The sequence below is a fragment of the Ziziphus jujuba genome, chromosome 8, assembly GCF_031755915.1.
Source record: "Ziziphus jujuba cultivar Dongzao chromosome 8, ASM3175591v1".
In the NCBI taxonomy this organism is placed as follows: domain Eukaryota; kingdom Viridiplantae; phylum Streptophyta; class Magnoliopsida; order Rosales; family Rhamnaceae; genus Ziziphus; species Ziziphus jujuba.
The window spans coordinates 27,350,273-27,365,380 of NC_083386.1; the positions used below are offsets into that span (position 1 = coordinate 27,350,273).

General features: G+C 32.6%; 1 pseudogene; it reads right to left on the minus strand.

Moving 5' to 3' along the window:
* Positions 1-1,465: 1,465 nt before the first annotated feature.
* On the minus strand, positions 1,466-2,574 carry LOC107405549 (acidic endochitinase-like; annotated as a pseudogene).
* Between the last annotated feature and the right edge of the window lie 12,534 nt (positions 2,575-15,108).

Below are 15,108 nucleotides of genomic sequence, written 5' to 3' on the forward strand. Positions count from 1 at the left end.
GCAGTCGAAAAGGGAAAAGAATTTCTTAATAGGCTTGAGAAGGTTGATGTTGGAGGGGTTTAATTTGTGTTGGCCCATGGAATTTTCTCAATCATGTGGAAAGTAAAGAGGATTAATAGATCCTGCGTATCCCACTCAAAAATAATAAATAAATAGGTTTACATATCCCACGTTCACCGCATATCCTAGAGTAACCAGCACCAAACCCAATATTTGGGTTGAGCCCAAACTAACCCCAGGTTTTGATTCCCTTTAAAATGTTGAATTAAATTGGATTAGAATAAGTTTGAAATGTTGGATTAAATTGTCAGGATCCGTCCAGAATTTCTCCCCGGAATCCTAGACAGCCTTGATCCATGGGATCAGGGTTTGTCTAGGATTCCGGGAAAAGAATTCTGGACAGGTCCTGACAAAATTGTACTACTTTTTTATTTTTGAGTTGGACTGAACTTGAAATAGTACAATGTAGTCCAACTTCCCAGACAAGTTAGTCCCCATTCATAAAAAGATTTCATAATATTTAGTTAGGTCGTCGCCTCTTTTTCATTTTACTTTTAACACTATACACAATTTCATATTATCTAATCCATGGTTTATCAAATTAATTTAAACATGAGATATATTTAAATGAATAGGATGGAATCATTCTTATAAAAATTAAAAATTAATAAAATTCCGCATAAAAAATGTACATGAGATGCAAAAGTTGTAATTTTTTAAATTTAAAATAAGAATGAATATATATATATCCCCTCCCTTTTAATTTAGTATATATAATAATTAATATTTGTCTAAGAGAATAAGAATGAGAAAAAAAAAAAAAAGGAAAAATTGGATGATAATTTTTATTTTTTTGGGTCAAAATTTGATGACAATTTGATGAGGCAAATGCAACAAGTGCTGCTTCTTAATTAATTTGACGATTTTTTAATTTTTTTTAATTTTTAGAGTAGAGATGTAATAATGAAAGACTTTGACCATGACCTTCCAACCCTCACCAATAATGACTTAGTCCGTGTAGTTTTTATTTTCCAAACCAAATTATTTTTATTCCACTAGATTGTTTATTATTTTTAATTTATTTCTTCTTTAAATAAGAAAATGTTAGAAATTATGCGTATACTTTTCCGAACCAATTGAGACTTTCTTTAAATTAATCTACCTACTATTCCGGACAAAATACAATATTTAGTGGATATAACGACTTTACTGCAAACAGTGAGAATCGAAAGAGATGGATCGAGCCATATATTTCCGGTATATACAATACATGTATCGGTATTCAAATTATTGGTCTGCAACTATAATTAGATTAAAAAAGTGAAAACAAAAAATATATGCGTTCTTATATAGTTTTTTTTTTTTTTTCTTGGACAAATTAATTTTTGTGTTTTGTTTGAGATATATGCAGAAGTAAAAATAGTACCATTTATAAAAATAAAATTAAATACCACGAAATTAAATATACTCAAAAACAATAATCATGCTTTAATTTTTATTTAGTATCATAATGATTCATGCTGCAATTTTTATTTGGACACTTCCTTTAATGGCGTTGCTATAGTCAGTATCAAACTGTTTGCTCCAAAGCATAATTCCTCCATACTTGGGAGAGCTCTTAATGGTTGGAAGAACTTGAGAGATGAGAACGTCGGAATGAATAAATCCACCACCCGGAGTCGCCTCAGGCGCCGCGGGTAGCCCCATGAACAATTGTTGGGTTGGGGGAGAAGTCCATTGGTACCAATAGCTTAAAAGATTGTTAGTGTCTCCACCATATTGGCATGGACCGTTGTTGTAGAACTGAACCCAAATATAATCAAAAAGCGCAGTTTGGATGGCTCCGCCAAAGTGGGCATCAGGGAAGGGACACTGTGGTGCTGCAGACAAATAAACTTTACGTTCGGTGTGACCCCATAGGGACCTAGCCAGCTCATCCCAGAATTGCCCGGAACCCGCCTGGATATTGAAATCGATTCCATCCAATACCGCATCACCGAGCGGACGGGAACCGGACTGACCGCCGAGGAAGTTGTTCCAGAGGTAATCGGAGACCTGCTTTGCGTCCTCGGCAGAGGAAAGAGAATAGTTTCCTGCACCGCCTCCGATGGAAAGGAGGACTTTGATGTCTTTGTCTTGACAGGATATAATGTCGGAGCTTAAACCGGTTCACGCACCGGCGCTTGGATCGCAATGCCCAGCTAGGTTTAGCACTGGGGTTTGGCCATTGCCGAAGGTGGTGAGGAAAGCTATGTTCACGAATCGGTAGTTACCTGAGTTACAAGTATCGGCTAATGTACCTTCGTTGCCGTTTTGGCCCCAATATATGGCGATTCCTACAGCTTGAGAGGGCTTGAAAGCGGAGAAAACAATAAGGAAAAGGAATAAAATAGAGGAATATTGTGTTTTGGTTGCCATGTCGATGGTTGAGCATATACTAATACTGTAATTGGTTATTGACTAATAGGTGCGGGAGTCAAGTGAGAGCAGGAAGAAAAAACTATACAACTACCATATGAAAGACGTGTTTGGCGTTAGAAAAATGAAGAGTTAGAAAATTATTGTTGCCGTTGTCTCTGGGATTAGAAAAGAAATGAAGAGCTAAATATTCCTTAGTTCAAACCTAATCAGATATTCAATTACACGCGTAATCCCGTCAAACACGCTAGAGCCCAGGCAGATTTGAGAGAAAGCAACAAAAAGATATTTCTATTTCATTTGAGTTTTAATACAGAAAGCAAAGTGATGATGGGAGATGATGTAAAATTACTATGAATCTACTCCATATTTTTCAACAAAAAAACCTTTATAATATCGTTAATTACTTTGATTGATAATAGAATACCCTATTAAAAAGTAAAGGATTAACGAAAATTAATACATATTCTAGTTCACTAAGATTAAATATAAAAGAAAATAGTTTGGAAAAGAAAACTTAACACAGAAAATTTAAAATTTCTTTATGAAATGGAATGTAAGATAACCGCGTTAAAAAAAATAAAATTTAGTAAAGTTAATTTATTTTAGTAAAGTTAATTTTATTTTTCAAGTAAAATGATATGTTATTTTATTATTATTTTTTTTTGTCCAAATGTTAAAAATTCAGTGGCTATATGTACTGTGATGTGGTACACTTTTTGACCGAAGGATTCCTCCAAAAAGAGAGAGAGGTGTTTGATATATTAATTAATTAATATATACTATTTAGTTTTTTTCGATCACGTAGAAAATTTTTTTTCTTTCTCTTTCGATTGTGGATATTCTCATATTATCTCCTCATCTATATTTTGTTTATCAAATTATTATAATAGTTGCACTTCGTTAAACTTAATATCTGCAATTGGTTAAATTACGAAATATATGGGACTAATATGACTAAAATGACTAATTCAATCGTATTTACTTTTTGAACAAGAGTGGACCAAATTAATAAACGCGAGCGAATTTGACCTTTTCTTTTCTTCCAAAATAATTAAATATATAAGCACACACGGCTTTAGCTGGCAGTTTGACTAAAGTTCATACTTTCCATACACGAGTACCCCAGCATCTGCGTACTATTGCTATTTGGTTTCCGATACGTACGTGGCATTCGAACATTGGTTACTTTCCATTACTCATCCATCACAATTTCTTAATTTTCGAAATCCAATAATCATAGATTTTGGTCTGGAGAAATCCATATCCATCAAATTAAAGTCTACTTCTTTATTATTAATATATATTATATTATTTTTAATTAAACAATAGGAAAAAAAAAAAAACATACAAGTAAATTTAATTCTTTTTTAGCTAGTCCATTTGAACTTCTAATTTCTTTTTTATTTCACCGTCACGATAATTAATTCCAGCAGAGGTATCTTTCAAGAATTAAAAAAATAATAATTATAATTTAAATAATATAGTCAGTGAAAGATTTAATTAATCAAATATAATGGCAGCAATGAAATCTTTTATTAATGTATAATGACTATTTATACAGTAACAATTAGATAGTAAAGCCGACATACACGAGTTGACAGACATACGTAAGAAACAACAATATGTGATAAATATTTATCTAAGAGTTGGACTCTTACAATTATCAAAAATAAACAACCTGAGATATCATAAGAGACTAACCTAGGATTATTCTATACTTCTCTAATAATCAGAGGTATATAGACATGAAGTGTTCCTAGCCCAATAACTACCAATTGATCTGATATGTAATATTAAAACATCTAAATCTTGGGCTTCATAAGAGGATAATCACTCGGTTTGCTGCATGCTAGTTGATTATTAGAATTTTATATGGTGTCACGTCTAAGAAAGTTTATTTAACCCAAAAAAAAAAAAAAAAAAAGAAAGAAAGAAAAAACAAGCAACAGACACTATGATGGATGTTTAATGTCATGTTTAATTTTATTTGTTGAAAGATTAAATATAACTTAAATATGAATTATTGATAAACATTCATATTCATATATATATATATATATATATGTATATATAAAATATTAAATTTACATTCTAACATTTAAGCTTTTTGAAACAGTAATAATAACCTAAACAAGTAATTATTTGGAAAGTCTTGTAACAAAACACCCATTTAATTGGAATTTGAAAATTGATAACCATGAGCAAGTTGAAATTGATAGTAGATCTTAGTTTGTTGTAGCGGGTAATGAGGGCTTGGTCCTTCTACATTGGCATCTGTTGGTTGCGGGAAATTACTCAAACAGAGTCAATAATAGAGGAATTGTACCTACTTAGAAAATCATAACCTTTTCCATAAAATTACATTTTCATACTTTGGCATCATTTTCATCATTGGAAAAACTTGCTAGACCAACGGATCAGCCAGGATGAACTCGCCGGTCGGGGCAGCATCTGTTCTTGGACACCAGCCGGTCCCGGAAACAGCTAATGTAGCGTTAATGAGAAGAAACAAGGCCATAAATAATGAATGTGGACGTTGGTGGCCCTCCATGGTCTGGCGGATCCAAGGATATGGAGATGAGAGAGGCTACGAGGATCACAAATTAAAACACAAGCTTATTAATTTGTTGATATGACAAAAGCAGTGGTCCTTAATTAATTTTATACGTATACCACGAACATTTAATATCTCGATAGCAAATACTATATTTTTTTTGTTTTCTTTTTTTTAGTTCTTATTCTTATTGTTACTGAGTTCCTGTTACTGTTACCATTATTATTATTATTGCTCTTCTAGGGATGAAAGGAATTCTAAATAAATTCATTCTACCAATTTCTAATTATATTTATAAGATAATTTTTTTATTCTTTTAGACAAGTTAAAAATACTAATATGAAATTTTAGTCTTGGCACCTAACTATTAGAGCCTCTCTGGTACCATTATCCAGGTTCATGGCCCCAATTATAATCAATAATATTTATTTATCCATTATTAAATATTAAATTTATATAATAGCTTAGTTATTTAAATAAAAGTATTTTAAAAAATTATATGATATTAATAATATGAATAAACAACGTTTGCTATTAAACTCATTTGAATCAAAAAATGGTAATCCTAAGCAAGTCTTGCCCATATCAATCATTAATTAGTTGAGGAAATTAACAGTAGATCTACTAAATATTGCTTTGCGAAACGAGGAAGGTGTGGTCATTCTGGCTTCAGTTGTATTGGTTGTGGGAAACTTGCCTATGGTAGAAGATTGTGCATTTTGCATAGAATTTTGACAGCAAATAGTTTGGGAATTAGACATGCAGTAGATTCAATCCGATTGTATTGCTTATAAGATAAAATAAAATAAAACAAAATACCACTTAGCTATATTAAATATTATTGAGCAAAAACTTATGTACATCAGTTGAATGCACGATATGGTGCAACCAAGCATTTATAATCGACATTGAACAATCATTTTATGTCAGGACCCGTCTAAAATTCTTCACCGGAATCCTAGACAGGTCCTGATCCCAGACCCTACCGGATCCTCCAATGGAAAATCCGGCAGAACCTCCCCTAGGGGTTGGACTTACCACAATTTTCCTGCACTGAAAATACACTTCTATATACACCCCTTATTCCTCCCACCTTACTACAATATATTTCTACAGATTTACAGCACTGCCAGTAAATGACAGGGAATCAATATATGATTCAATAAATATATGTCCAATCAGTATACAGAGCATTATACAAATAATTATGAAATTGATACAATGATAGATGAAGCAATACAAGATGGAGAGGAAAAAGGGAGGAAATGCTTATTGGACTTTCGGAATGAACTGAGAGGTTGGGCTCGTCTCGGACGATCAACGTCTCCCAACCTGGACCTAGGGAAACGGAATTTAAAAATATGAGATGTTAATCATCTCAGTGAGTAATCCTATCTACTATACAATTATAATATTAATAATATAACAATAAAAGAAACTTAATTAATCAATATCAAACAATTAAATAAATAATTATAATAAATATTTGAAATAACATTTTCTCTCAAAAACCCTTACAGTTCACTCAATTGGAAAAGTTTTCCTTTTAAAACATTTTCACAAAACCCAATAATTGTACCCCAAAAATCAAGGAATAATTAAGTAAATAAATTATAAATAAAATACATTAAATTAAAGATCTAGAATGTATAATAAGAAACAAGAATAATTTTAATAACAATTATTAAATTGTACACAAAATGTCATAAATAAAATAAGCAAAATCACAATAAAATTTACAAAAATTAATCAAGGAAATATCAAATTAAACAAAATGCAATAATTTAAAATGCACATAAATACAAATATTAATTTAGAACTCAATATATACATTGAAAATATTTTAAAAATCCAATAATTAAATTTAGAATAAAACATCACTAGATAAAATAAATAAAATCGTAAATAAACTTATATTAAAGAAATTTGGCATAAAACAAAAATAAGCTCAGTATATAAATTATAAAATTGATTGTTTAAATCAATGAAATAATGAAGGAAACATTTTAATAGATTTTAAATCTCAATTTAAAATAGATAAAAGAATACAATAAAATTCATGTTAAAATCTCAAAATTTAAATAAATAATATCAACATGGTAAAATAAAATTCTAAAACACCAATTTAAAATAATTGATAAAAACATGAGTAAATACATTTTATAAAATACTAATTGTAAATAGGTGATAAAACAAGTTAAATACATTTAATTCAAATACGACTTTAAAACTTTAGGATTTGAAATTTATATATGAGAAACAATACTTGATACACCACACTATATACCAGTGATGCCCTATGATACCCAATGTCCCGAGCACCATCTGGTAGGAGGTTAAAGAGAGAAACTTGTATACGGTCGTTTCGATGTCCCAACAGCACCGCTGCTTAAACCATCAACTCGGTCATGGGGGGAGGGGGGGGGCTTATGGCCAATATCAAACTTGCCTGCCCTCGGTCCGATGGTAACTCACGGGAGACATTATAACATGCGCGCTCATCCACATACACAGTACAGAACACTAGTACTGTATGAGTGCGTCTAAAATAAATACCATATTATTTTAAAAATAACATTTTTTTCAAAACTTACCGTGGGAATTATATCACTTTTCAAATTCATATTCCCACATTTTTCTTTAATATCATCGGCATAAATCCATCGATATAAATTCCATCAATTTCAAATCCGTCAATGAAATCAACAATAATTTAAAATAAATCTTCTTCAATTCTTCAAATTTCAAAATATAATTAAATCACATGATAAACATAACAATTATAAAAGGAAATTGAAATCACAATTTCTTTTAATTCCTAAATATATTCTTTTGGCATCAAAATATATATTAAAAACATTATAAATTGGCAATACAATTCTAGATAGAAATTCTCATAATATCGAATACATAAACATATTTTTGAAATATTCAATTATGAAATATTCCAACAAATTAATTTAATAATTAATGATTTCGATTTCAATTTCATAAAATTCTTTAAATCAAAATATTTTTTAATATATAAATATTTTGATTCACTCAATTGGGCATCAAATTTCTACATATAAATTCACTAAGTATTTGACACATAAAATATCAATTTCAAATATTCAATTCACATAAAATATTCATAAATTTAATTTCCGAAATTAATTTGAAGGTGGATCACTCACCTCGAGCACGCAATTAATCCAAGATCCTCCATGGGATAAATTCCACGATGCACACATGCTCCTAGAACAACAATATTACATAACTCAAATAAATTAATATTTTATTAGGATAAATAATACCCGGTACCCGGAGGAGCTAACGCAAACGGTATCTAAAATTCACAAATAAAGTATCTATGGAAAGCTAAGGAGACGAGGATCACATTACCGGCCTCCATTGACCCCAATTCCGCTGGTGGTGGTCGGAATTTGCCCGGGAAGTACCGGCCGAACTTCACTTCCTCATAACTCGCGAACCACTTCGAATTTAAACAATTGGAGACCATATTTGAACTCAGAAGACCCAAAATAGGAGGAAAGGGATGGAACATCGGACTGGACTGGCCGAAAACAGTGAGAATCGCCAGAAAACTCAAACCCACCGCTGCCGACTTCACCGGCCAGATCTGGATGCGTCCGGCGGCGTTTGGTCGGGAAAATTGGAGGTTGGCATCGTCAAGGAATGGGCTCCTTCCCTAGCCGGCACGTTTTGCCATCCGGCCATTGAAATCTGACCAAAACGATCGATCAAAGAGAGAAGGGGAGAGAGTCAAAGGAGAGAGAGAGAGAAATCCCTGTGTATGTTTTGCTGGTGCTTAACGGGCTTGGGGAAGAAGGAGAAGGGAAAGAAAGGAAAAGAAAAGAAAAGAAAAGTGTTTTCCCACGTGAGAAAAGGAAGGAAAAAAGAAAAAGACAAAAACAAAAAGAATAAATAAATAAATAAATATTAAAATCATAAAATAATAATATATAAAATAAAGACAAAATAATATAATATAGTATTTTCTTACTGCTGACATGTGTCACTTCTAAAATATTACACATGGTGCATCCCACTTGGTGACGCGTGGCACAACTATTCACATTTTTAAAAATAATATTAAAATAATATTGTATTTGAAAAATTTTGCAGGTTCATAATTTTTCAACAAAATATCCAAATCAGGTGTACCACTAGTCTACGGACTCGTATCGGCGAGTACTTCACATCTGTACATGAGTCAAAGCTCATATCCCCAAAAATAAAAAGTCAACCCTGGAACCCTTGAACAATTTGGACCTCAACTTGTTTTGCTCATAACTTTCAAACCGTAGCATCGTTTTCAACATGCTACTAGTCTATGAACTCATGCCAATGTGTACTTCGTAACGGTGCTTCAGTCAATGTAGAATTCCATCCGAGTCAAAAAATCAACATTTGACCCCTTCAATCAACAGTCAACAGTCAAACTTGTCAACCTCGATCAAATTTGAGAAATTTCTAGTGTACTTTGGGATGGGGTGTTACATTTTATGTGATTAATTAGTGATAGAATCTTACTTCATTTAAAAAATAAATAATTATTTTACTTTAATTAGTAATTTTTTATTTCTTTGTTAATTTCTTTAAATGATATGGTATCATATTAATAATAAAAATGGAATAATGGAGATAAGAAAAAAGACAAAAAAAAAAAAAGTTTAATCCATTTTGTATAGCTTGTATTTGTCCAGATGGCATAACTAGGATAAGATCTCCTATCCTATTATTTTGTCTCCATTTTCACATGTCCTAGTAAGTCTAATTATACTCAGTACACATATAATTGTTTTAGCATTCTCCCACTTGAATCACATATATAATTAAAGATAAACAATTACTCACCTGTCACATAATGTTTTTATATAAGATGACATTTTATTACTATAGACATAAATAGGAACAGAAAAAATGATAACAAGATATTCGAATATGCCTATCTATCTCTTATTAAATAACATTTGCAGTTTCATTTACTTTCATTTTGATTTATTTTTGTCGATATTAATATAAGTTATATGTAAATCAAATACATACTTTTTTTGTCTCTCTATCTCTTTTTTTTTTTTCTTTTTTTTTCCCTAAAAGGTTCTTTGTTGAAATGATTTTTTTTTTTTTAATAAAATACTTACAAACATTTGATAGTCAAAAACTTCAAAGAATTATGGCTATATTTTTATCTGTATTAATTTTTTTTTTTTAATCCTTGGTGAAATATGTTCTCCAAAAAATAATTCAATTTATATATAATAGTATTTGTTACTCAAACTTTAAAATTTTATTATTTTCAAAAATATATTTTCATAATTTGCTTACTAATTTCACAATGTTTAGGACTTTATTTTATTAATAACCATATTTAAATGGAGAGAATAGATCTTGGTCATACAATTTGTCAATGTCATATGTTAAAAGATCTTGAAAAAATTAGGTAAAGATTATATGAGGAAATGATCCTTCTCCTTCAAATAATCGCTAGCAAAGGGAGAATTTCAATAGAAACAGCAAACTGAAATGGATACTTATTTAATTCCACACATTTTATTCCATGGATCATTCCATAAGAAGTAGAAAATTCAATTACCTTACCCACCATTTTGGTGTTTAAAGAAGAGTGATGGTAGTACCTAATTTTATTTAGTACTTAATCAGTAGTTAATCTAATAGTTACAGAGTGAGCACAAGTCACTTATTCATACATAGTCCACATGATGGTGGATTATGCATAGTTAGTCAGTTTTTAGGCGAATAAGTTCCAAATTAACATGGTTAACAATGGAGGAACTGTGATTGCTCTTAATATCATAATACCTGTTCCATAGCATCACACCTTCATACCTAGATGTATCTTTAATCTCCAGAAGAAATTGATTAATTAGCACATCAGCCGGGATGTACCCAGTAAAAGAGGCATTGGTGGATGCTGGTAATAAGGAAACTATTTCAAATATTTCAGCAAACAAGGCAACTATTGCAAATAAGGAACATGATCAAACACACAAGGAAAGCATTAATGGTCCAGTCAAAATAAGGACAGCATGAGGGGACAAGACTATATTAGGAAGCCAACATCATATCAGACCTATAGGAAGCCAACATCATATCAGACCTATAAGGCCTAAATAGCTATTATTCAGTCAACTTTCAATATTAAAAATTATTTATTTCATTTTCCTTATTTACTTTTCTTTCCTTATTACATTGTAAACGTTAGTCTTTCAATTCTTGTATAAAAGGATACTTTGGCATGCGTGAATAATAAGACAAAACAAAATATTCAATTGTATTCAAAACCTCTTTATGGTATCAGAGCTGCCATACCTGTAAGTTAAGCAAAACATATCTTCCTCCTCTATTTCTATCCGCAAAGAACCTGGTCTCACCATACAACCTTTCCATCAGTGTTCAAGTTTGATATCAATCAAACTGTCCATGACTAATTTCCTCCTTTGGCGATCCCAGATTTTTCCATTGGTTAGAAGCCTTGAAATTCTTCATCACTTAATAGATGATGGAAAAATAGAGGAGAAAACCGACCACAATGAAGAATGGATCAATAATGATGATCTTCTCATTACATGGCTTCGAGGAAATATGACTGAAGAAGTTCTAAATCTAATCATTGGGGCTGAAACAGCAAGACAAATGTGGACTTCACTGGAAGAGCAAATGATGCCTACCACCAAAGAAAGAGAAGCACAGCTTAAGAATATGTTGATAATTACCAAACGGGGATCAACATCTTTGGAGGACTATGTTCGCAGGTTCAAAAATATATGTGAGAACCTTGCAGCCATTGGACACCCGGTGTCAGATATTGACAAAGTGTTCCAATTGGCTTGTGGCTTAGGAACAACCTATCAAGACTTCCGTCTTGCTATGTTAACCAAGCCTCCTTATCCTACTTTTAGTGAATTCGTTCTGGCACTCCAAAATCATGAACAATCGTTATTATTGCAAAAAGAAGAAGAAAAGAACTACATTGATCATGCACAAGCTTTCTTTGGACAACGAGGACGAGGGAGAAATAACAGGGGAGGACGTAATAGCTTCAATTCACACGGATGAGGTTTTACACCTACTGTTGGCAGAGGAAACAACTCATCTCTGCATCAATCTCCACGACGAGTAACTAGCTTCAGCTCGCAGGAAAAAGGCCATCTGTGAAGTCCCACATCGGTTGGAAAGGAGAACGAAGCATGGCTTATAAGTGTGTGGATACCTTTCCTTTGTAGATGCGATTTAAACCCGTGAGGACTGGGTTGTAACAGGATTTCTCAGTACCAAAGCGGACAATATCTACATACGGGTGGTCTGGGCTGTTACAGTTGGTATCAGAGCCAGTACCCAGATCGGTGTGCCAGCGAGGACGCTGGGCCCCAAGGAGGATGGATTGTGAAGTCCCACATCAGTTGGAAAGGGAACGAAGCATGGCTTATAAGCGTGTGGAAACATTTCCCTTATAGATGCGTTTTAAACCCGTGAGGGCTAGGTTGTAAAAGGATTGCTCAGTGCCAAAGCGGACAATATCTGCATGCAGGTGGTCTGGACTGTTACACCATCGGTCTTTACAACAAGAACATAACAAAGTACAATGTCAAATTTGCTCAAAATATAACCATACTGCTCTAGAATGTTGGAACAGGTTTGATCATTCATATCAACCTGAAAACACTCCACCAGCTCTTGCTGCTCTCTCTCTCTCAATGAATCTCCTGATGATACTTTTTACGTGGACTCTGGTGCAACCACCCATATGACACATGATACTGGTAAGATCTCAAACCCATAACTTTATAAAGGATCTGATGTTATATATGTTGGTAATGGAGAAGGATTATCAATTTCACATATTAGAGATACTTATTTATCAACAAAGCATGGTAAAGTTAAATTAAAGGATGTTCTATTTGTTCCAAACCTTAAGAAAAATTTGTTGTTTGTAGGAAAATTAACCTCTGATAATATGTTTACTTTCGAATTTACATCCTTTGATTTTATCATTAAGGATCAAAACAACCAAATAATAGCACGGGGATTTAAAAAAGGACAACTCTATGCTATGGAGGAATCATTACACGAAGCACTTTCAGCAATAAAAGGTGGAGCTTTTTCTACCATGTGGCATCAATGGTTGGGGCATCCCAATTTTAAAATTTTAAACACACTCAAGGCAAGGAAAAATATTGATATTACTCATTGGATTTCCAAACCTTCTGTATGTGCTAGTTGCCAGATTGGTAAAAGTTGTAAACTACCATTTGAATTATCTAATAAAGCTTCAAAATTTCCTCTTGATAAAATTCATTGTGATCTTTGGGGACCGGCTCCAATTTCTTTTTCTCAAAATTTTTATTATTATGCTTTATTTATTGATGATTTTTCACAATATTCATGGTTGTATCCCTTGAAAAAGAAATCTAAATTTTTTAATTGCTTTATTTAATTTCAAAACTTGATAGAAAATCAGTTTGATCGGAAAATCAAACTCTTTCAATGCGATGGTGGTGGTGAGTTTAATTCCAATTTATTTATCTCACATCTACATGCTTGTGGAATCAAACGACAAAAGTCTTGTCCAAGCATTCCTGAACAGAATGGCGTAGCCGAAAGGAAACATCATCACATCGTTGAGACAGGTCTTACTATACTATTTCATGCAAATCTCTCTTTAAAATATTGGGTTGATGCTTTTTCTACTGCAGTTTTTCTTATCAACAGGTTGCCTTCCTCATCAATAGGAAATGATACACCATATTTCAAACTTTTTCAAACTCATCCCGATTACAAAAGGTTGCAGGTGTTTGGATGCAGGTGTTTTCCATCTCTTAAACATCAAAATCATAATAAATTTCAAAAGAAACCATTTCCATGTGCGTTTATCGGATATAGTCCTCTCCACAAATGATATAAATGTCTTCATCCTCCTACTAATAGAGTATATATATCTCGTCATGTTGTCTTTGATGAAGAGTTCCTTCCATATGTCTCTAAAAAATCTTCAAGTGATCATCACAACTTAGAACTTATAGAATTTTCAGATATTTATGATTGGACAGGATCTCATTCCATGCATTCTTCCAACTCTCCAAATAAGTATGTATCTCCTATTACTATTATGCCATCTGTTTTTTATTGTTGCACTAATAACTCATGCACAAACATCTTATCTTCTAAAAATCACTCAAACAGATCCATCACCTTCTAATACTCTTAGTGCAGGGATTTCTTCCTTACCAAATCCATCTTATGTAGACACTCCACCAGCTGACAGTTCTGTTCTTGAGATAGCAACTATATCTCCTGCAAATAATTTTGAATCATTTACTGCATCTCCTCACACCGCTTCTTCATTGTCCTCCAACGCAGAAACTGATTCGTTCGATATTTCACATAAGGTAAGTAATGTTGTTCCTCACACCAATAATGATTTAACTAACCAATTATTTGTCTATATTCCAGTTGAACAGCAACCACAACCAGCAACGAACACTCATCTAATGGTGACTCATCATAAGCTGCATCATGATCCTTCTCTTACCTCACATATGCTTCTTATGACCCACTCTTTTCCAACTGCACCGAAAACTTTAAAAACTGCCCTTAAGGATTCCCGTTGGGTAGATGCCATGACCGATGAACTTAGTACTTTATATAAAAATCACACTTGGACTTTAGTTCCACGCCCATCTAATATCAATGTGATTGGCTCTAAGTAGGTGTATAGGCTAAAACACAAAGATGATGGTTCCCTTGATCATTTTAAAGCTCGTTTAGTAGCTAAAAGGTTCACTTAAATTCCTGGACAAGATTTCTCTGATACTTTCAGTCCCGTAGTTAAGCCTACTACTATCAAACCACTTCTCACTCTATCTCTATGACAAGGTTGGCATCGTAATCAACTTGACGTAAAAAATGCCTTCCTGCATGGCACTCTCAAAGAAACCGTTTACATGGAGCAACCATCAGGATTCGTAGATCTTCAATATCCTGACCATGTTTGTTTTTTGCATAAATCCATTTATGGCCTCAAACAAACTCCTCGTGCCTGGTATGATCGTCTTTCCCAATTTCTTTTACATCGTGGTTTTCTATGTAGTAAGTCTGATCCTTCCTTA